The 23,764-nt window shown below is 35.7% G+C and overlaps 1 protein-coding gene across 1 annotated transcript in view; it reads left to right on the top strand.

The window, feature by feature from the left end:
• LOC141584941 (uncharacterized) overlaps nucleotides 1-23,764 on the top strand; it is a 410,771-nt gene that overhangs the window by 193,251 nt on the left and 193,756 nt on the right. The window contains exon 4 of the mRNA XM_074401915.1: nucleotides 1,145-1,225. The gene's annotated coding sequence lies outside the window, so the exon portion shown is untranslated. The remainder of the gene's footprint in view (nucleotides 1-1,144; nucleotides 1,226-23,764) is intronic.

Raw genomic sequence — 23,764 nt, 5'->3', positions numbered from 1 at the left:
GACTCAGTTTTTCCTATTGCCCTGCACATTTTCTTGTGAAAACATCTGACTGTGATACTGTTTATTTAATAAATTGAAATCCAGTATTAGCAAAGCCGAGAATTTATCTTGGTAAATCAGTCTCTCTGAAGTGGGGCTTTTGCCCTCTGTTCCTGGAAGGAAATGTTTAAATACTTAGAGTAGTTATTTTAACCTCATCTTAGAGTTATAGGGGATTGATTCTAACTTTGCTTTAAATGTATATGAGTTTTTAGAGAATTAAGCCTAAGCATTCAAAGGGAAAACATGACTGTCTCAACATTGATCCATTCTCATTCAGATGACTTATAGGAGAATGCTAAAAAGAGAAGCCATTTAGTCTCAAGTGTGCAATTTTATGGTGCTTCAAGGATACAACAGTCCAGAGTTCTTGGCAAAAAAAAGTCCCTTAAATCTCAAGAGAGATAAAGTGTTGACTTGTAAAAAGCTAAGCAATATATATACTAAAACCAAATTTTTTATTGTACATCTGGAAAAAAAGTTGACAGATCCTATATTAGATGGCCTGACAGATTTTGAATTTTAGATATTGCATTTTATAAAATAGATTATATAAATAGATTACATGAAAAACTTAACTATATGTTGACAACAACTACAACAACAATTTGCTTTTGACACATCCTGGTGATGGTTTATAATGACTTAATAAAAATCCAAATCATTCTTTTAGCCTTCAAAATCTTTCCTTGCTGATAACTGCTTGAAGTGCTACATCATTAATCCAACAAAGTGGTTTTAATGATCAAATTGATTGTTTCTAAACTATCAAGGTCTAGTTATTTAGATCACATTACCATTATAATTTCCAGAACCATTTCTGATTAATAACCACATATAGCAGCTTAGTCTTTGATATATGGTAAACATTCGCATTTTGGGGAATAAAAATAACAAATTATAACTTACATTTGAATTTGTACCTCAATGTATAGATTTCATAATAGTTTCTGAATGTCAGATGGTTAAGAAGCAATAACCTTAACAATAGTGCTTATTTCATACGTGCAGAAAAAAGTTTTTTTCCACTTTATGCAATGAGTACTTTTTCTCATTATTACTATTATTATTAGTTACTTAGAATCGGTTCTCCTTACCCATTTAGAAAGATTAAAAAAGGAGAATGCTGGGAAGATGGCCACCTAAGAACAGCTCAGGACTTCAGCTCCCAGTGAAGGTGCAGAGGGTGAGTGGACGCCGCATTTCCAGACGAACTCTTATTGCCCACAGACCAGGAGATACCCAGGCAGAGGGGTGGCCAGCGTGGCAGTCCCAGCCGGTGCGGCTGTTTTGGCCCCCGTGGGGCTGATTCCGCCCCCGCGGCTGCTGTGACCACGCCATGTTGCTGCGGTTCTCCGTACAAAAGCCACTGGTCTGGGAGCCCTCTTAGCTGGTGAGCAGAGCCCTGAGACGGCAGAGTTGCCCATTCATCTGAAATAGCGAGTCAGGCCAGGAGATTCCTAGGCAAAAAATCCGCCAGGAGCCGGCGCCACAGTTGGAGCCGACTCCGTGAGTCGCAGCACGGGAGTTCCCGGCACCTTTTCAGCAGGCGACCCGAACGCGGGGTCGTTCAACTTAAAAGAAAAGACTCTGAGTCAGGGAGCCAGGTGATCAGGCTCGGTTGGTCCCACCCCTCCACCCCCAACAACAACGAAAACAAAAACAGTAATTGGAAACCCTCTGGGTTGAGCCCTCCAAACCAAGCACAGCTGAACCTGGACGGTCCGGCTCCATGGGGGAGGGGCTTCCACCATTACTGAGACTTTCCACCGCTACGTAGGCAGGCAACCTGCCACAACAGAGAGAGTCCGCCATAACAGAGGCGGGGCCACCGTTGCCTAGAGAGTTCTAACTAAGCCCATATAAAAAGGACTACAGGGAAGAGCTCAGGGCAGCTGGGGAGAGCCCACAGCAGCTCAGCAAAGCCCCTGCGGGCAGGCAGTGGCTAGGCGTGCTGCTAGCTGGGCGGGTCAGACCTGAAAGAAAAATCAAAAAAGGCAGTAGTGCAACGGAAACTCATAAAGCTCCAACTCCCTGGGACAGAGACAGACAACAGGTGGATAAACCCACAAAAATGGGAAGAAACCAGCGCAAAAAGGATGAAAACTCCCAAAACCAGAACACCTCTCCTCCTAAAAGGGATCACAACTCCTCACCAGCAAGGGAACCAGACCGGATGGAGAAGGAGGGTGATGAAATGACAGAATCAGACTTCAGAAGGTGGGTAGTAAGAAACTACAGTGAGCTAAAAGAACATGTTCTAACCGCACGCAAAGAAAATAGGAACCTTGAAAAAAGATTGGACGAACTGCTGACGAGAATGGACAGCATAGAGAGGAGTATAAGTGAATTGATGGAGCTGAAAAACGCAACACGAGAACTTCGTGAAGCATGCACAAGCTTCAACAGCCGAATTGACCAAGCAGAAGAAAGGATATCAGAGGTCGAAGATCAACTCAATGAAATAAAAAGAGAAGGCAAGAACAGAGAAAAAAGCACAAAAAGGAATGAACAAAATCTTCAAGAAATGTGGGACTATGTGAAAAGACCTAATCTACGTCTGATAGGTGTACCTGAATGTGATGAAGAGAATGAATCCAAGCTGGAAAATACTCTTCAGGATATTATCCAGGAAAACTTTCCCAACCTAGCAAGGCAGACCAATATTCAAATCCAGGAAATACAGAGAACACCACAAAGATATTCCTCAAGAAGAGCAACCCCAAGGCACATAATCGTCAGATTCACCAGGGTTGAAATGAAAGAGAAAATGCTAAGGGCAGCCAGAGAGAAAGGTCGGGTTACCCACAAAGGGAAGCCCATTAGACTCACAGCAGATCTCTCAGCAGAAACCCTACAAGCCAGAAGAGATTGGGGGCCAATATTCAACATCCTTAAAGAAAAGAACTTTCAACCCAGAATCTCCTATCCAGCCAAACTCAGCTTCATAAGTGAAGGAAAAATAAAATCCTTTGTGAACAAGCAAGCACTCAGAGATTTCATCACCACCAAACCTGCTCTACAAGAACTCCTGAAAGAGGCTCTACACATATAAAGGAACAACCAGTACCAGCCACTCCAAAAACACACGAAATGGTAAAAGAGCATCAACAGAATCAAGAAGCTGCATCAACTAACCAACAAAACAGCCAGGTAGCATAAAAATGACAGTATCAAATTCACACATAACAATACTATCCCTAAATGTCAATGGACTAAATGCCCCAATCAAAAGACACAGACTGGCAAATTGGATAAAAAGCCAAAACCCATCAGTGTGCTGTATCCAGGAAACCCATCTTACATGCAAGGATACACAAAGGCTCAAAATAAAGGGATGGAGGAAGATCTACCAAGCAAATGGAGAGCAAAAAAAGGCAGGAGTTGCAATTCTCATCTCTGATAAAATAGACTTTAAAGCAAAAAAGATCAAAAGAGACAAAGAAGGACATTACATAATGGTAAAAGGATCACTGCAACAAGAAGAGCTAACGATCCTAAATATATACGCACCCAATACAGGAGCACCCAGATACATAAGGCAAGTTCTTAATGACTTACAAAGAGACTTAGACTCCCACACAATAATAGTGGGAGACTTTAACACCCCATTGTCAATATTAGACAGATCATCCAGACAGAAAATCAACAAGGATATCCAGGACCTGAATACAGACCTGGAACAAGCAAACCTAATAGACATTTACAGAACTCTCCACCCCAAATCCACAGAATATACATTCTTCTCAGCACCACATCACACCTACTCTAAAATTGACCACATAATTGGCAATAAATCACTCCTCAGCAAATGCAAAAGAACAGAAATCATAACAAACAGTCTCTCAGACCACAGTGCAATCGAGTTAGAACTCAGAATGCAGAAACTAACTCAGAACCGCACAGCTTCATGGAAACTGAACAACTTGCTCTTGAATGTCGACTGGATAAACAATGAAATGAAGGCAGAAATAAAGATGTTCTTCGAAACCAATGAGAACGAAGACACAACATACCAGAATATCTGGGACACATTTAAAGCAGTCTCTAGAGGAAAATATATAGCAATGAGTGCCCACATGAGAAGAAAGGAGAGATCGAAAATTGACACCCTATCATCAAAATTGAAAGAGCTAGAGGAGCAAGATCAAAAAAACTCAAAACCTAGCAGAAGACAGGAAATAACTAAGATCAGAGCAGAACTGAAGGAAATAGAGACACAAAAAACTCTTCAAAAAATCAATAAATCCAGGAGCTGGTTCTTTGAAAAGATCAACAAAATAGACAGACCACTAGCCAGATTAATAAAAAAGAAAAGAGAGAATAACCAAATTGATGCAATAAAAAACGATAAAGGGGATATCACCACAGACTCCACAGAAATCCAAACCATCATCAGAGATTATTACAAACAACTCTATGCACATAAACTAGTAAACCTGGAAGAAATGGATAAATTCCTGGACACCTGCATCCTCCCAAGCCTAAACCTGGAAGAAGCCGAAACCCTGAATAGACCAATAACATGGTCTGAAGTCGAGGCAGCAATAAAGAGCCTACCACCCAAAAAAAGCCCAGGTCCAGATGGGTTCACAGCTGAATTCTACCAGACATACAGAGAGGAGCTGATACCATTCCTACTGAAACTATTCCAGACAATCCAAAAAGAGGGAATCCTTCCCAAATCATTTTACGAGACAAACATCATCCTGATACCAAAACCCGGCAGAGACTCAACAAGAAAAGAAAATTTCAGGCCAATATCCATGATGAACATAGATGCAAAAATCTTCAATAAAATACGGGCAAACCGATTGCAACAGCATATCAAAAAGCTCATCCACCATGATCAAGTAGGATTCATCCCGGGGATGCAAGGCTGGTTCAACATACGCAAATCCATAAACGTAATTCACCACATAAACAGAACCAAAGACAAAAACCACATGATTATCTCAATTGATGCAGAGAAGGCTTTTGACAAAATTCAACAACGCTTTATGCTAAAAACCCTCAATAAACTAGGTATTGACGGAACGTATCTCAAAACAATAAAAGCTATTTACGACAAACCAACAGCCAATGTCATACTGAATGGGCAAAAACTGGAAGCATTCCCTTTGAAATCTGGCACTATACAAGGGTGCCCTCTCTCACCACTCCTATTCAATATAGTACTGGAAGTTCTAGCCAGAGCAATCAGGCAAGAAAAAGAAATAAAGGGTATCCAAATTGGAAAAGAGGAAATCAAATTGTCTCTATTTGCAGATGACATGATTGTATATCTGGAAGACCCCATCATCTCAGCCCAAAATCTCCTGAAACTGATAAACAACTTCAGCAAAGTCTCAGGATACAAAATCAACGTGCAAAAATCACAAATATTCCTATACACCAGTAATAGACTTCAAGAGAGCCAAATCAAGAACGAACTGCCATTCACAATTGCTACAAAGAGAATAAAGTACCTAGGAATACAACTAACAAGGAACATAAAGGACCTCTACAAGGAGAACTACAAGCCATTGCTCAACGAAATAAGGGAGGATACAAACAGATGGAGAAACATTCCATGTTCATGGTTAGGAAGAATCAACATCGTGAAAATGGCCATACTGCCCAAAGTAATTTACAGATTCAACGCTATTCCCATCAAGCTACCAATGACCATCTTCACAGAACTGGAAAAAAACACCTTAAACTTCATATGGAACCAAAAGAGAGCCCGCATAGCCAAGTCAATTCTAAGCAAAAAGAAGAAAGCAGGAGGCATCACACTACCGGACTTCAAACTATACTACAAGGCTACAGTAATCAAAACAGCATGGTACTGGTACCAAAACAGAGATATAGACCAATGGAACAGAACAGAGGCCTCAGAGGAAATAGAACATACCCACAACCATCTGATCTTCGACAAACCTGACAAAAACAAGCAATGGGGAAAGGACTCCCTGTTTAATAAATGGTGTTGGGAAAACTGGCTAGCCATGTGCAGAAAGCAGAAACAGCACCCCTTCCTGACACCTTACACCAAAATTAACTCCAGATGGATTAAAGACTTAAACATCAGACCTATTACCATAAAAACCTTAGAAGAAAATCTAGGCAAAACCATTCAGGACATAGGTGTAGGCAAGGACTTCATGACCAAAACGCCAAAAGCAATGGCAACAAAAGCCAAAATAGACAAATGGGACCTAATCAAACTCCACAGCTTCTGCACGGCAAAAGAAACAGTCAGTAGAGTGAATCGGCAACCAACAGAATGGGAACAAATTTTTGCAGCCTACCCATCTGACAAGGGGCTGATATCCAGAATTTACAAAGAACTAAAACAGATCTACAAGAAAAAAACCAACAAGCCTATTCAAAAATGGGCGAAGGATATGAACAGATACTTTACAAAAGAAAACATACAGGAGGCCAACAAACATATGAAAAAATGCTCATCATCACTGGTCATCAGAGAAATGCAAATCAAAACCACATTGAGATACCATCTCACACCAATTAGAATGGCGATCATTAAAAAATCGGGCAACAACAGATGCTGAGAGGATGTGGAGAATAGGAACACTTTTACACTGTTGGTGGGAATGTAAATTAATTCAACCATTGTGGAAGACAGTGTGGCGATTCCTCAAGGACCTAAAAATAGAAATCCCATTTGACCCAGCAATCCCATTACTGGGTATATAGCCAAAGGATTATAAATCATTCTACTACAAGGACACGTGCACACGAATGTTCATTGCAGCACTGTTTACAATAGCAAAGACCTGGAACCAACCCAAATGCCCAACGATGATAGACTGGATAGGGAAAATGTGGTACATATACACCATGGAATATTACGCAGCCATCAAAAACGATGAGTTCACGTCCTTTGTAGGGACATGGATGAACCTGGAAACCATCATTCTCAGCAAACTGACACAAGAGCAGAAAATCAAACATCGTATATTCTCACTCATAGGTGCGTGTTGAACAATGAGAACACATGGACACAGGGAGGGGAGCACTACACACTGGGGTCCGTTGGGGGGAAATGGGGGAGGGGCGGGGGGGTGGGGAGGTGGGAAGAGATAGCATGGGTAGAAAGGACAGATACAGGTGAGGGGACGGAAGGCAGCAAAGCACACTGCCAAGTGTGTTCCTATGCAACAATCTTGCATGTTCATCACATGTACCCCAAAACCTAAAATGCAATAAAAAAAAAAAATTAAAAAAAAAAGATTAAAAAAAAATAAGAACAAAAATAAGGGAAGCTTCCTAATAATTAAATGATGACCAACCAATAATCTCTTAATAACATAAATATTTAGTAATTGCACAATATGTATCTAAGTACTGATGGCACAAAACCTGACTCCCTGCTGTGAGATCTGAGCTTGTCCAGTTGTGGAGAAAAACCATAATATAGTCTTAGACTCTCTAAAGAGAAAAATATAGGCAGGAAGTATACAGAGCATTTGGAAGATGAATTGATTTAGTTTTTTCATTTGGTTAACATTATAGGTGAATATTGTATGTTAGACATATCTATGTGTACAAGTAAAGTTTATAATTGGTGGAAATATTGGTGTATCACAATGGCCAAGACAGTCCATACCTCAATCTTTCTATAGTTTAATGTCCATCTACAATCAAACAAACAATGACAATGCACATTATTTTTGAAGAAAAAATGAAGTATTATCGAAGTCTCCGACAAGAGGGAAGTATTATAGAAGTCTCAGAGAAGAGGGCAGATAGTTTTCCAGGAAGGTAAAGAAATGATTTATTCTAAGACTATCTTGTGTCAGTATGAATGAATTAAAATTTACAGATAGGTAACATTCTTCATTTTTAAAGAAAAGTGTTACGTCCCAAGTGTTATTCTTGTTGTTTCTACTGTCTTCCAAGAATTTACAGTATGAATGGCTACTGTTTTTTCTGAAAGCTATCCGTTTCTTAAGAACCAGAATCCTCCATCAATAGGGGCTGCTGTTTTAATTTTTTCTCATTTTCCCCCACAGGGAGAGGGATAGAATTTACCAGTAACATCGTAATTTGTTACCTAAAGCAAAAGTCCTTAAGAGAGTGTCTATACTCGATTTCCTCTCCTCACATTTCCTGTTGAACCTACTTGAATCAAGCTTTCATCTCCATCCCCATATAGGAACCAGTACTGTCAAGGTAACAAATAACCTGCACATTGCTTATTACAATAGTCCATTTTCAATCTTCAAGGTATTTGATCAACAAGCTCCTCATCACCTTTTCCTTCTCCAGTGATTTATTTTACTTGACGTTCAGGGCACCATTCTCTCTTTTCCTCTACACTATTGACAATTTTGTTACAGACTTTTTCTAATTTAGCCAGACCTGTAAAATCTGTAGTGCCTGGGTGTTGGACTTCTACTCTTTCCTATGATTACTTTCTTGATGATTTACCTAGACAGGGCTTTAACTCGTGTCTTTGTGCTGGTAATGCCCAAATTTATATACTTCATCTTTGCAGTATATTGTAATTATTGTTTCCCTCTTTCCTAGATGAGAATTATATCCCCCAACTCCAAAACACAAAATTCAGTCTTGACCATGCGACTTACTCTGGACAATGAAATTGTAATGGAAATTATTTTGTCCCTCCCCAGGAGAAGCTTCATGACCAGTGTGAGACCCAGGTTGTTTTTTCCTTGTGCTATGGGTCTGGCAAAGTGTTAAAGACATCTCTGTCATTCTGAGTCTCACAGTCAAGGCAACTTGGAATACAGCTTTAGCAACCCCAAGGTGGCTATGTAATATGAGTATTTAAAAACGTTTTTGCTATAAGCCACTGAGGTTTGGGAGTCACTTTTTATTGCTGCATATGAAGTATTTTGGAGGTGCAAACCTCGCTTTTTCCCAGATCTCAGGTACTGACTCTTTACTGAAGATCTGCACACTGTTGTTTTACATGCTCCAAATATACTACTCATAATTTTTCTCTAAGTTTTTTTTTTCCTGCAATCTTCCTTGTCTCACTAAATGGCAATTCCATTCCTTCTGTTGGTCAGGCCTTGATTTGTATTTTCTCTCACAGTTGCAAATCAATCTATTAGCATATCCTGTGAACTTCAAGATATAGTATTTCATATCTATAACTATATGATTGCTTTTAAAGTGGTGTTTAAATTTTTATTTACTTTGTAAAAATTTTTTGTAGAGGCAAGGTCTCTCTGTGTTGTCCAGGCTGATCTCAAACTTCCGGGCTCAAGCCATCCTCCCACCTTTGCCTCCCAAAGTGCTGGGATTAAAGGTGTGAGCCCCTGTGTTAGGCTATATGTCTTTTTGTTTTTTTTTCATTTCTTCTGTAATACAACTCAAACTTTTTTTTTTTAACATTTCCCCTCTAATACAACTTCTCATTTTCTCTAAACTGCAATCCTAACTGATCATTCTGCCTCTCTTTGGATCCTTTATATTCCATTCATTGTATCTGCAGCCTGAGTGACCATATTATTCCTGTGCTCAGAAGTCCTTGGAGTCAGAGATTTTTGCCATTGCCTTGAGAACCTTTATCATCTGCTTCTTTGACCTACCTCCTCCCAATCTCTCTCTCTTCCTACTCTATTTCAGCCACTTGGGCCTCCTGTGGTTCTTTCTCAGGGTCTTTGCATTGTTGTTGCCTATGCCTGGAATGCTTTTTCCCTAATGCCATGAAGGCTCACTCTTTCACTGACTTTAGGTCTGATGGGCCCAAGGATGGATTCATGGGCCCATCCTTGTCTAAAGTATAGAAATAGTGAGTCTGACCTGTGCACACTGCTGTTCTAATCACCTTCATCTTAATTTTTTTCCAAAGTGCTTAACAACATGTAATACATCACATATATACTTGTTTTGTCTATCTTCTCCCACTTGACTACAATCAGGATTTAACTGTTTTACCCACAGCTGTATCTCTTGTGTCCAGATCAGAGCCTGGAATATAGACGTGCTCAGTAATACATGTCAATCAATGATGTGCAGGTATACAAAGAGTTATAAGGTCCTGGCTGTTTCACTTACTGCCTTTGGGCCCTTGGGCAACTTACTAACTTCTATGCCTTAGTTTTTATAATCTGGAAAATGAGAATAATCGAACTTATGTCATATGATTTTATGTTAACCATTTTCAAGGGAAAAAATGTAGATATAGCACTTAGAACATGACTGGCACAAAGTAAATGATAATAAATATTACCAAAAAAGGAAGGCTGGAATAAAATAGTAAACAAATAGTGAGTAAAAGTACATCACAAATTCATAGTCTTCTATTTTGGCTGAGCTGTTGCAAATTGAATCGACTCACATAATCCTTACCCTCTATGCCTCCATGTTCTTGTCTATAAATTGATTAACGTAATAGAATTTAAAGAATTGGAGATAATGTATATATAATGTCCAGCCTATGGCTTACCCATAGGAGGCACAAAAATAGTTACCATTATAATAACAAAGATTTTTTTGAGTGACTAATTTGTATCAGAAAGTTACTTCTTTGCCAATCCTGTAAGATAGCTATTGTTATTCAACTTTTCCAAATGAAGAAATTCAACTGTGGACAGGTTTGGATGCTTGTACAAGAACATGTGCTAATAAGTGATGGAGCTAAGATTTTCTGTTTGTTTACTGACTTACTAATTAATAAATATGAGTGCTCATCTTCATAGAATTTAGAATCAATCTGTCAGGGAGGTGGTTGATATAAAGAAAGTTGAGTAAATAGCGATGTGGGATTTAAATGACAACCAAGCCAACATTAAAGGGTTCTACATGGCATATTTGGAACATTTACGCCATGAGTTGTGTTAACTGTGGGAATTCAGATCAAAGAAAAAACAACAAGGGAATTTTTGAAAAAGAAAAATAACTCTGGTTGTGTATTGACATGATAAGTAAAATTTAAACAGATTCACCTGTGGATTGACTGATCACATCTTGTTTTGTCATTTCTGAGTCTTTATCTCCTCCTTCTCCTCTCTGTGGACAGATTGTCATATCTGGCTTCTTTGACTACTTCCAGAAGCATAGCTCTTCTTTAGGTCTGGTTCTGTTATACATATATTCCAGATAAAAGGCTTGTCATGTTTTTCAAAGCAGATGTAATAAATAGAAAAGAGAAGCCGTTTGTTTTATTTCTTGAGCTTATAAAATGTCCAATAACTCATCCCAAAGCTTAATTTCTTATAAGCGAGGAAAGAAGAAAAATAACATTGGAGGTTATCTATTATGTATTACATAATATCACATAATCCTTAGAAAACCATTTAAGGTAAATAATAGATCTCTATTTTATAGATGGCAGAATTTGTGTTTAGAGAGATAAAGTAACTTGTTCAAAGTCATGCAGCTTTGGTGAAGGCTTGAATACAGGAGTATCTTCCTTCAAACAGACACTTTTCCTGGCCTCTTCGTTCTACTAAATATGCCTGAAGGATGTTAAGAAGGTAAAATGAAAAGTAGAGCAAACATTTTTAGTTTTTAGCTTTGAATTTTTGGCTGACATTTTAATTCATCTGTTTAAAACTTATGTTAACTTAAAACCCTGAAGCTCCACTGGAAAAAGAAGAAAAAAGTATTATATATTTTAACATTTTGGAAAATTTATGGGGAAAAAATATTAACAACCAAAGAGAGATCTAAGGATAGTAAAACATATATGTATATATTTGATTATTTAAATGTATATATTTCTATATATATGCTCATTTGAATACTATACTTCTCTATCTGTATCCATGTGTTAATTCATATGATACCTCTATCTATATATACGTTCATGCCTATCAACTGATTTGTTAATCTGTTGATCTATCTCTATTAGATAAGATGATTCCCCCACTGTATCACCATGCTTTTCTTCATATGTTGAAACAAATTATTAAATACTTGCCAATATATCTTTAAAAATAGAAGTTATAATCCAAATCTAATGCATTTCCTTCCCCTCGAGCATAGAATTCTTCTTACTGGGCAACAATAAAAGTAAAAGAAGGCTTAATAAAGGTTATTCATTGGGGAGGCAGTAATGGACAGGTAGCTATATACAATCGTATTAGCAGGTGGCAAGTAATATTGCTATCTTTCCTGATAAAACCTGCAAAATGTTTTATAGGGAGGATGTCTGGGTTCTCTGAGTAGGGGGGTTACCCAGGCATTGAAAATAACGTAGTAAAGAAAAGGAGATGCAAAAACTAGGACCAGAGAAGGGAGCCAGAAGGCTCTCCTATGCAGGTAAAACTGAGAGGTTTGTTTAATTTGCTACCTGGGAATTATTAATAATAAAATGATGTCCTATGTGGGTACTGTCAACCTCTTTTTTCTGGAGGTTTTCATACAAAAGTTATTTCTAACTACAAAGATATACCACTGCCTCAGGCTAGTGCAAAAGACACTATTGTCAGATTGCTCTGAGCAATCTGGACCTGCCTCTATCTTCACTGTCTGAATCCTTGTTTCAAAAGTGCAGCCTCATCACTGCCTGCCAGGAGTACGACTGGCTGGTCTGACACTGCTGTTTCTTAGCATGGCTAAGAAATCCCACTAAATGCTGCTTTCAGCCTGTGTAAATGTTTATTTTCTGTTTTAGCTGCAACCCTTACACTTTTTTCTCCATTTTTTTCCATTGTGTTAAAATACTGAGTAAGTGCCCTGGTCTACGCCAGGTCACACATTCTTTTTAAAATTTGTTCTTGGAGACCTTGTACTTGTTAGTCTTATGTAACATGCTGAGTTTTTTCAGAGAAATAAACTAAGTAAAATTATCACTTAGTGTAGCTTAACACAGGTGCAAAGACTGGGGAAAATCATGCTGTGTAAAATAAAAATTGAAAAGGCACATCCTTTTCTTTTTCCTTTCTCTGTTCTACAACATTATACAGAATGTGGCTTTGCCCAGGTCACTCACCTACTCAATTACTTCAGTGGCCCCACATTGCCCCCAGAAAAAAAGGAGAAATACTGTGTTATGTGAGCCAATGACAAGTTAGCGACTTTATACAATTTAATTCTCAGAAACATTCTACTCCATTTCCCCAATAGTACATGCAACTATAAATGGATAAACTGCAAGTTTGGCTTTCCATGCCCTTTGCAGCATTAAAGTTTTATCCCTTTATGCCTTCATGAACTCCATATCCTAGCCACAGTCATCCACTTTGGTCCTTATGTTTTTCTCATCATTGAGATTTTGCTCATGTGGTTGCTCCCTATACCCCCTCCCAAAAATGCCCTTCTCCTTGTATTTCACCTTTAGATCCTAAGATTCTAGCACTCTCTTATCCATGCGGCTTTCTGTTATCTCTCTGTTATGCTCTAAGCTGCTATCCCAAGCACACTGGGATCTCTTCCTCTTCTGAATAGTCAATGGGCAAAATAATGTATGTGAAATTCCTAAACACACTTTCTATCTGTACCATCTTTTTCCATGTGCATATCTTTCTACAAGACCTTAAGATCTTGCATAAATAGGTTCTTTCATTTTATTTTATACCATACATTAGTAAAAGATTTAATAGGCTAGATGATCTAACAGCCAATTTTAAAAAAAAATATGAATATTTAAAGTCTGTTTTATTCTAAATTCTAATTAAGTTCCAATGAAATTATTATCTTCCTTATGCTTTAAATATTTATTCTATTACTTAATTTAATTTAGCTTGTAAAGTGGTAGAATTCAATAGTAAAGACATGGAATCAACCTAAGTGCCCACCAACTGTGGATTGGATGAAGAAAATGTGGTGCATATATACCATATAATACTATGCAGCCATAAAAAGACAAAACAAACATGGATGCAGCTGGAGGTTATTATTGTATGTGAGTTAATGCAAGAACAAAAAACCAAATACCACGTTATCACTTTTTTGGTGGTGTTGTAAAGACAAAGTTTCACCATGTTACCTAGGATGGTTTAGATCTCCTGAACTCATGATCTGCCTGCCTTGGCCTCCAAAAGTGCTGGGATTACAAGTAGGAGCTCAATATTGGGTACTCATGAACATAAATATGACAATAATAGATAATGAAGACTATTAGAGGGGAATGGGGGGTAAGGTTTGAAAAACTAATTGCTGGGTATTATGCTTAGTACCTAGGTGGTGGGATTATTTGTACTTCAAACCTCAGCATCACACAATATACCCAGGTGACAAACTTGCATGTGTACCCCGTGAATCTAAACTAAAAGTTGAAAAAGAAAAAAAGGAAATACAAAAAAGTGGTAGAAATTCGATGTAAAAAAAGAACAAAGGAAGAGCTGAAGACAAAGAACAACAACAACAAAAAGAGAGAGTGCAAGGTGAAGTAGTGAGTTTTGAGTATAGACTGATATTACAGAAAGCACAATCACATTCATCTGTGAGTAAAAGAAAAGTGGTGTGTTGATGCCATTTTGTAAACAATGGCAGTCCTTCAATATCAAATATTCAAAGGAAAAGTAAACTAATTGCCATATAAATACAAATTGCTGGGCTAAGTGAATGTACATACAACTTCTCACATAGATGTATAATGTCAAGATTAATACCAGCTTTTCACAGGGGAGACATTCAGGTAGAGAGTCATTATTACTCGCCTAATGTCACAGAGCACCTAGGTGACAAAGCCAGAAGTAAAAATATGTTGTATCTGAATTGAAAGTTCATGAGATGGAGAGTAGCTTCATCAGATCCTGTGGAACTGGACAGTGTAACCAGATGCCACTCTGTACAGTACCTCTGGTTTGCACCAGTGATCCTAGTGCACCAATTTCTATCACTGGCTGCTTATTCTCGCTTTTCTGCCCCTCATATATAGCGCTCCCACATTACTTTGAATACCTCTGCAAGCCCCATTACATAAAATTCACACCCAGCTGCTGAGGAACACAAATACTGTTCTACCCAAGAAGGTTTGCATTTTGAAAGGGAATAGATAGCTAGACCCATGGTAAATATAAATAATTTTTATTTGTTAGTTAAAATAATCATTAAAATGTTAGAATGAATATTAGCAATGGCCTAATGATTTTATAAAATTGGGTCATTCTTGGGAAATTTTAATACAGGAAAACATATACATTTATTTTACAATAGAGAACACTTTTAAGAGTGTCCTTAGACAGTCTTTTAGACAAATGAGAATGACAGTCACTCTATTTAAAATACCTGCTGAGTAAACAGACAACCTAAAGAATGGGAGAAGATATTCACAAACTATGCATCCAACGAAGTTTAAATATCCAGAATCTAAAAGGAACCTAAACAATTCAACAAGCAAAACAAACAAACTACAACAACAACAAAAAACAAATAACCCCATTAAAGAGTGGACAAAATACATGAAGAGACATTTCTCAAAAAAAAGGGCATACAAAACAGCCAGCAAAAATTTAAGAAATGCTCAATATCAGTAATCATCAGAGGAATGCAAGTCAAAACCGTAATATGGTATCATATCACAACAGCCAGAATGACCATTACTAAAACATCAGAAAATAATAGATGCTGGCAAGGCTACAAAGAAAAGGGAGCACTAATACTTTGTTGGTTAGAATGTAAATTAGCTGAGCCACTGTGGAAAGCAGTTTGGGGAGTTATAAAATAAATTAGAACTACCATTCGACTTGGCAAGCCCATTACTGGGTACATACTAAAGGAAAAGTAAATAGTTCTACCAAAAAGACACATGTATTTATATGTGCATACCCTAGTTGCCCACCAACAGTGAACTGGATAAAGAAAATGTGGTACATATACACCATGGAATACTACACAGACATAAAAAAGAATATATCATGTCCTTAGCTGCAATATAGATTCAATTAGAGGTCATTTTCCTAAGTAAATTAACACAGGAACAGAAAACCAAATACAACATGTTCTCACTTATAAGTGGGAGCTAAATATTGGGTACTCATGGGCATAAAGATGAGAACAATAGACACAGTGAACTACTAGACCAAGCCTCCATGTCACACAATGCACATGTACTTTCTGAACTGAAAATAAAGGTTCAAATTATAAAAAATAAGTAAATAATATACTGGCTCAACTATGTATGAATGTCTTGTCTTTGGTTTTAGGTTTTATAAAATAATATTTTGAAGATTGATAAATTGTTAAAAGTTTTAAGATGCTTTACTGGACACTCTTAAAATATAACCTATATACATAACATGGTGAACCTGAATGTGTGGTGCTTAAATTCCAGAACAAGGGATGTTGTCTCAATTTGCTCTAGATCATGGAGTGAATTATTGTAATCTTTCACTTGTTCAGATTTTAAAAGGATCATGCAAATGTTTTGTAATGATTAACTTCCTTTTATACAATTGCTTATGTAGGCAGTTTGGGGCAGCACCATTCATATTACACAAGATAATGGTTTCTATTGTTACTATCACTGTGGTTATTAGAGAGATAATTCTTTTACTTTGTAAAAATGAAACATTTTAAAATTAGTGTGAAGATTGGAGTGAGATAAACAGCAGGGAATATATCAGTTTAGAAAAACGATGAGTTTTATAAAATACCTAACATGTCAAGAATAGTTGATCATAAAATCGTGACATTAATGGAGTACCCACTATGGTCTATGAAACTTTTAGCTTCCATCTGTCCATGCTAGAATAACTTATCAAACACGTATATTGTTTTTCAGTATTTTTTTAACAGCTGTTATATTTTACATTATTGTTAGAAGGGGTGAAACATAACAAACTAGGTTAATTCCTTAGTTATTGGCACATGAGACATATTTCTTAAAACATATTAGTGTGTTTCAAACCAATATTTGAGCATTTACTATTAAGAAATCATGATTATAGACAATGAGGACCAAAAACTACTTTATTTCATCTAATTTAAGATATTATTTCTTTCAAGATGCTACATTTTTTATGTACGTTTTTGAAGAAAAAAGATGCTAGATGCCATTGATTTTAAGATACATCTTTTATATTTTCCTTGAAAGTGTTAGAAAAGAAAAAAAGATACATCATGATTTCAAGGATGTGGAATTGCAACACTCTGTGTTTTAAATCCAGTAAAATAATTGCATGGTCTGGTTTACTAAGACAATGAATTCAGTGCACACTTAAGAGAACAGAAAATCTATGGAACGTGCATCTTTACACATTTTTACCAGAGAGAATGACAAAATGAAAATTGATATCTCATTTGCATTGGGCCTAGAAAGCTAACTTAGGGCAACTGGATGCGGTTAATTCTTGGAACAATTAAATACTCTTGAAGAGTAAGGGGTCATAATAATTGAATTAATTCAATATGAAGGAGTTCATTATAAAGAAAAAATTTAAGAAGAGAAATTCTGAAGTCAGGAAAATAAAGAGAACTCACAAAATGAAAGTAATAAGAGTCTGATCATAAGTAAAGGTGGAAAGATTAAACAGAAACTTTACCACGAATACATTACTCTAATAGATGCTGGTGAATGAAGATGGAGTGAAATTAGTATAATCTAGTACATTAATACTTGACTTCAAAATTTAAGGGGTGAATGATGACCATAAGCTGATATACTACTTGTGAATAAATGGAGAGAATAAAGCTGAGAAAATGGTTTTAGTGTTAGATATTGTAGTTAAGGTGTAGACAGGGCTACTGATGGACTACTACTGGCATTATAGTAGAAATTTACAGTTACAGCAAAAGGAAAAGTTAGGGCTTAGGTGATAAATTTAAGAATAATGATAGCAAAAATGTAATGTCTTCTCTTCCTCTTCCTCTCATTAAGGAAAAGGTAAAATGCAGAATTTATTCCACATTTTGGCCACATTTGTACTGGCCCCTTGGAATCACCAGTTTTATGTTTTTTCCTCATATGTGATTTGACCATCTCTCTCTCTTCTCTCTCTCTCTCTCTCTCTCTCTGCTCCATCTCTGTCCTTCTCCAAGAGTACTTAATTGCACCCCTTCAAACTTGTTTTTGAAACTGACTGATAAACCATGATTGATGTATAATCAGGTTGTTTATAACTTAGTGCACCAAGCAGATACACACATATATAATTCTACACAAGGAAAATATAATTACCCAAATACAAAATTTGTAAGCAAAATACTATTAGGGTTCAGAGACTGGGAAATTCTTCTGGCTAAAGAGAATTCCTTCTACCAGATGAAGTCTTTATGGAGTAGGAAAATATAAGTTGCACTGTGAATCATGGTAAGAATTATTCAGTAATAAGTATTGTTGATGTTTGCCTAGATTTTAAAATGTCAGCTGCAAAACAGTATAGAAAAGAATAAAAATTGTACATTATCTCACAAAAGAGAAATAATCACAGTAGGAATATCAAGTCCTTCGTCTCATCCTATTGCTTTTTATAAATGGACCATACTGAGTATAAGTTGCATAACTTGATTTTACCACTTAATATTACATCCTAAGCATTTTCACAAGTCTTTAAAGAATATAGACAGCAATACTTACCAGTTATATAATATTGTCTTAGGTGGATAGATTATATTTTACTTAATCTTTTATTATTACACATTTTGATGTTTCCAAGTTTCTTTATTATAAGTAATGCCCCAATGGCTTGGCTTGTCAGATTGGTTTCTTAGGTTAGGTTGCTATCAGTGACATTACTGCATGAAAGGTGTGAACAGTTTGAAAACTTGTAAACTTGTAAACATGACAAACTGGTAAAAGTGGTAAACTGGTAACTTTTACATGGAAATAGAAAAAACTGGTAAACTGGTAAACATTTGAAAACTAGTAAACATGACCAAACAGCGTTTTGTATAGACTATGAAAATATAGAATGCTATTTGAGTGTGAGAGTACCTGCCTTAAGTACTCTTATATTAGTTAAATATTTTTACTTTCATTATAAATGTATAATAATTGGAAAGAAAAAAAAATATTTTTGGAACTATGCATTTCATTGACTTAAAAGATTAAACACTTATAAAATAATTTGTTAGATACACACAGTCTGTATTTTAGGTGCTCTGTTAATGTAATTTGACCATGTGTTGGGGTTTATAGCTATGCAATAGATTTATTGTACTAGTACTAGATTAGAATAGTAATCCTCTGTCAGATTTCTTTGAAATGTATTTCAGTTTATATTGTTTAAGATTGACAGATTATTCAGAAAACTGATTATACAAACCCTTCAGTTTTTGGGTTCTTCCGTCTTTTTTAAGTTATCAAATAATTTCCATATTTTACAATTAATTACTAAGTGTATAATTTATTTTATTGTTAAAATAATTTATTTTTTATTCAATCTTTCTGAGATTTGCTTTATTAAAAGATAAAGCAGAATTTATCAAGCACCATTTATTAAATAACCTCTTTGTCTAATCACTTTTTGATTTCTCCTTATGACACATTCACCAATTATATACCTCTGGGTCTACTTCTTGTCTCTCTATTCTGTTCACTTGATATCACTGTTTATGTATCACTATGCCAAAACCAAACTCATTTAAATAAAATTTGAGCTTTAAAATTTGTTTAGTTTCTACCGGGCATGGTGGCACTCATCTGTAATCCCAGCTACTCAGGAGACTGAGACAGGAGATTTACTTAAACCCAAGAGGTGGAGGTTGCAGTGAGCAGAGATGGCTCCACTGCACTCCAGCCTGGGTGACAGAGCGAGACGCTGTCTCAAAATAAATAAATAAATAAATAAATAAATAAATAAATAAATAAATAAAATTTGTTCAGTTTCTTCTTCCATGCTTTTATCGTTATGAAACCATGTATCAGTTTGAATTTTTCATTAATTATCTCAATGGGATTTTGGTTTCTTTACATATATCTTGCTCAGTTTGTACTGGAATGTTTTACATATTTTAATGTGACTACAATCGAGTGCTTTTTAAAACTTTATGTCATTGAAATAGTTATTGGTGATAAAAATAAATACTTTTGAATGTTGTATAATTACCCTTTAGTAGTTCAGTTAATGATCTTAGTTTTAAAAATGTTTAACAATTCTTTTCTTCTAAAATTATTATGTTTCCGTCTTCTTTTATTTATTTTATGCTTTATTGTATTGACCATTATTTCCTAGATAACGGTTTTAAAATATTTTAAAAATTGTGGTAACAGCTTTGTTTTATTCCTGATCTTAGTGAGAAGGCAATTGTGTTTCACTGTTAAGTATGATATTGATTGTTAATTTAAAATAGTCTTTTGAGTTAATATGTATTTAATGCTTTTCTAATGTCAACATATTTTCTCTTGTGAATCACATGATGTACTACACTATAGTAATATATTTCACAGCATTAAAATAGAAATTCATTTCCCTTATTTTTACTTTTTATTATATTTATTTATTTATTTATTGTACTTTAGATTCTGGGGTACATGTGCAGATCATGCACAATTGTTGCATAGGTACATACATGGCAAATGTGGTTTGCTGCCTCCATCCCCCTGTCACCTATATCTGGCATTTCTCCCCATGTTATGCCTCCCCAACCTCGCTATCCTTAACATCCCTCCCCTCCCACAACAGCCCCAGTGTGTAATGCTCCCCTCCCTGTGTCCATGTGTTCTCATTGTTCAACACCTGTCTATGAATGAGAACATGCAGTGTTTGCTTTTCTGTTCTTGTGTCAGTTTGCTGAGAATGATGGTTTCCAGATTCATCCATGGCCCTACAAAGGACACAAATTCATTGTTTGTTTATGGCTGCATAATATTCCACGGTGAATATGTGCCACATTTTCCTTGTCCAGTCTATCATCGATAGGCGACTTTAATACTCCACTGTTTATATTAGATCAACGAGACAGAAAATTAACAAAGATATCCAGGACTTGAACTCAGATCTGGACCAAGCAAACCTAATAGACACCTACAGAACTCTCCACCCCCAAATCCACAGAATATACATTATTCTCAGTACCACATCACACCTACTCTAAAATTGACCACATAATTGGAAGTAAATCATTCCTCAGCAAATGCAAAAGAACGGAAATCATAACAAACAGTCTCTTCGACCACAGTGCAATCAAATTAGAACTCAGGATTAAGAAACTAACTCAGAACCGCATAACTTCATGAAAACTGAACAACAGGGTCTTGAATGTTGACTGGATAAACAATGAATTTAAAACAGAAATAAAGATGTTCTTTGAAACCATTGGGAATGAATATACAACTTACCAGAATCTCTGGGACACATTTAAAGCAGTGTCTAGAGGGAAATTTATAGCAATAAATGCCCACATGAGAAGCAAGGAAAGATCTAAAATCGACACCGTATCATCAAAATTGAAAGAGCTTGAGGAGCTAGAAATTCATTTCTAAGATAAATCCTATTCAGATGAGATAGGGTGCCTTCAGAGTGATATGGCTATAAATAATAAACTACCTTTTGTAGTTTTAGGTTATTCTGTTAACTACATTTCTGTAATTCCTTTGTATATAACCTTGTCACCTATTTTTACCAAAGTAAAACTATTTATTTGGTGGTTATCTTTTCAGGTTTCGACTTTAAGACCAGAACATAAATTCTTGTGTTTTCTGTCTACTATTTTATTTTGGAAGCATTATTATTGCTTTTTTAATGTTAGGGAAGTTAAAAATGTATGACTTTGAAAGAAAGATCACTCCTAAAATATTTGAGCTTTCAGATTTTTGTTGAAAAATTATCTCATAGATTTTAAGTTCTGTATTATAATTACTTCAATAAAAATTTCTGGCCAACATATTATTAAATCACATTGTAGAAAATTTACAAACTTGAGAGAAATAAAATCACCTAAATTATTTTATCAATAATCTATCTACCCTTCTACCTATATATCAATTTATACAAATTGACATTGTATTTTATATGAAATTTTGATTTATTTTTTGATTCACATCATCTTGACAGTATTGTTGATGTTTCAGCTTAAAATACATTTTAACAATTATTTCAACTCAGCTCTATATTTGAGATATTGTAATAATTAGTACCTTAAAGTTTCATATCACTGCAACCCAATTATATATTTTTAATTTCAATTTTAAAATGTCTTTAAGTTATTTTGTATTAATGGTTTGTTAATATTATGATTTTTCAGCCTTTCCATTAATAAAAATATATCTGAGTTTGAGAACAGCATTTATTTTTACCTTTTCTCTACATATATGCTTTTTTGTTACTTTTCATAAGCTATCAAATTATCACAATGTGTCTATAGCCTGATACAAAAAACATACTCAAACTACATGCTTAAATTTATTTTTTGGCTTAGATTCATTGCTTAAGTTTATGTTAGATACTGAGTAGTTTTTAAAGGAACACATTGGTATTTCTGGACTTTTTCTTTCTGTTTCTTTATAAAGAAATTCCAATTACCTGAGGTCATATAACAAAAATTATTCCTAGGGTAATAAAAAAAAAACCTTAGCATAATATTGCCTATAGCTAACACTTTCTTACAGTTTTTTGGGAAAGGTAGAAATTGTCTGATATTTATTGTACTTTTCATTTCTTGAAGTCTATTCCTTCTCTTAGTTATTAGGCAACATTTCCTATCTTTGAAGCTCTGAAATTTCTTCATCACCTCAATTTCTCACAATAGCTAGGGTGTTCAGTTTGATTTTCCACCATTCCATTAACTGTGCTGGTGCTGTTAATATCCCTCATTTTATACCTAAAATGGAGAGCAGTATAATGTGCCCAATTCCTAGTCTTATCTCAACTTCCTAATGGGCATTTATCTAATTGCTTCCTTTAGAGCTAAATGTCTCTTTTGTCACTCCTCTCTCATTCCTCACAAGGTTTCTGATTATGACCAGATCACTCCAAGGTCATCTGTGGTCTTCCTTCATTCCTTCATTAAATGAATTATATGCTTTGCCTGAAAATCACAAGTCCTGCATACAATGTGAAGAAAACACTCTATTTCCTGTTGTGCCTTTTTTTTTCCCCCCTGAAATCATAGCCTGTCAATGGATTTAGAAAGGCAGGTTCTGAGGGTAGTAGGTTGAAGAGGAAAAACATCTGCCAATATTATTTGATGTTATGCTAGGATTTCTGATTGAGGCAGGCTTCTGCTCTTCAATCAAAGTATACAGAGTGGAAGAGGGGCTAACATTTCCCTAGCATATCTCCAAAGAAGAGTTAACTTTAAAATTCAATTTCTCCATCTGCCTTGAGTTTATGGAAATTGCTTTTGAAGTTTTACAAATATTTTCCTGTTTTCATTAGTATTGATGACTACTGTACTCTGTTGTCTTTTTCTGTCTCCCCAAATATTGAAATAAGAACTTATGAGAAGCATATTATAAAAAGTTAGCTTGATGTCATCTTCACTTGTATTTCCACCTTATGCAGAAGAAACAATATAAGAAGTATGAGAAAATGGAGTATTTCTGGGAAATAGCTAAGGCTATATACAGTTCTATTTTTGATTGTAAAATGAAGATCTATTAACATTTTTTACCTAAAATTTGCCATTATGAAGCTGTATGCAATGAAAATTTGACCACGTTTAATCCAACAAGTCAGGGATTTATGAAATATCTTGCAATGGTTCAAGTGTGAGGAAATTCAGTGTACTGTTAGATTGAGACATTTATGACAGTACCTAGGACTTAGGAGGTCAAATTGTACAATGGCTAGTTGTCAAAATTGACTGCTTGTTCACTTAACAGAAATTCACTATGAAGTCACTTACTAACTATATGATCTTGGACATGCCTCTTAACTTCTCTGTGCTGCAGTTACCTCAGAATGGGATGTGC

Source organism: Saimiri boliviensis, chromosome 6 (assembly GCF_048565385.1).
Source record: "Saimiri boliviensis isolate mSaiBol1 chromosome 6, mSaiBol1.pri, whole genome shotgun sequence".
In the NCBI taxonomy this organism is placed as follows: domain Eukaryota; kingdom Metazoa; phylum Chordata; class Mammalia; order Primates; family Cebidae; genus Saimiri; species Saimiri boliviensis.
Note: the sequence above shows the minus strand (reverse complement) of the source record. Positions and strands in the feature narration are given on the sequence as shown.